Here is a 1,171-nt window from a genome sequence, read left to right on the forward strand (position 1 = left end):
AGCGGAAAAAAGATGAAGGCAATCAAAGGGAACAAAAGAAAACTTCATTAATAATAAAGGCCCGAGAGGGAGGCCAGCCCATACAAAAGAAGGCTATCTAAAAAAGACTAGCCCTAAGCTACTGGGGGGGAGTGTCAACGTCGACCCTCTCCACTCGCTCTCCTGCCGTTGGTCCAGCTGGAAGGACGAGTGAGGAGTCTTCCGCCTGAGGAGGCAGCTCTGAAGGCTCCGCCACAGGGAGAGCTGCCGGATCTGCGGACTCCGCCACAGGGAGAGCGGTCGGATCTACAGTCGATACGGGCTGATCAGTCGCCGGAAGAAGGTCCAGCAGTGGCTTGAGGCTCCAGCTCTCGGGAGTGAAGGCGGAATCGCGGGCCAGCAAAGCAGCGTAAGTTTCCGACTAAGCTTCACAGAAACCAAGGCGATAGTCACGCTCGCCCAGATCCAGGAGGTAGTCATCCCCCTCCGGCGTCGCCAGCCACTCCTGGGCGATTTCCTTCTGCCGAGCTGCCACCGCCGCCTTCACGTCTGCCTCGAAGGCCGCCGACTTCTTGTAATCCTCCACCGAAGTCGCAGCAATAGTCGCGACCTTGTCCCGCTCCTCCTCCCACTGACGGGTGACCCTTAGCATCTCGGAGGTGTGCACCTCCACCGACTTGGCATGCTTAGCCTGTTCTGCTAGAAAAGCCTCCTCAGTTTGGCGCACCCGAAGGGCCAGAGACTGCAGCCCGGTCTTATACTCCCTCAGTCGCCTATGCATTTCCATCTGGAAAGTGAGGTTCTGCAAAGCGACAGGAAGTCAGATAACGCAAAGAAAAAGAGCTGGAAAAAGGGCAGGTCGGAAACACTTACGCGGTAGGATTGGCGAAGAGAGGCCTCGATGATGTACTCGTCCGGCATGGCGCCGGTCGCCTCTACGTCCTTAGGAAGAAGAACGTGTTCAGCCCAGGTGCGGACGGAGGAGGTGCGTTGCCAGATCTGGGCATCCTCGTCCACCTCGTGACTCAACCGAATCCTCTTCGGAGCCGGCGCATCCGATTGCTCGCCCGGCCGCTTGGAGCTCGGACTTTCGGACGGAGGAGGAGGCGGCTGTCGAGTAGGCGAGACGACGGACGATGGCATCAAGTCGACCACGGTACGTGGTGGTGGAGGAGTCGACCTTGGAGCCGGC

This window comes from Ipomoea nil, unplaced genomic scaffold (genome assembly GCF_001879475.1).
Source record: "Ipomoea nil cultivar Tokyo-kokei standard unplaced genomic scaffold, Asagao_1.1 scaffold0146, whole genome shotgun sequence".
Classification (NCBI taxonomy): Eukaryota; Viridiplantae; Streptophyta; class Magnoliopsida; order Solanales; family Convolvulaceae; genus Ipomoea; species Ipomoea nil.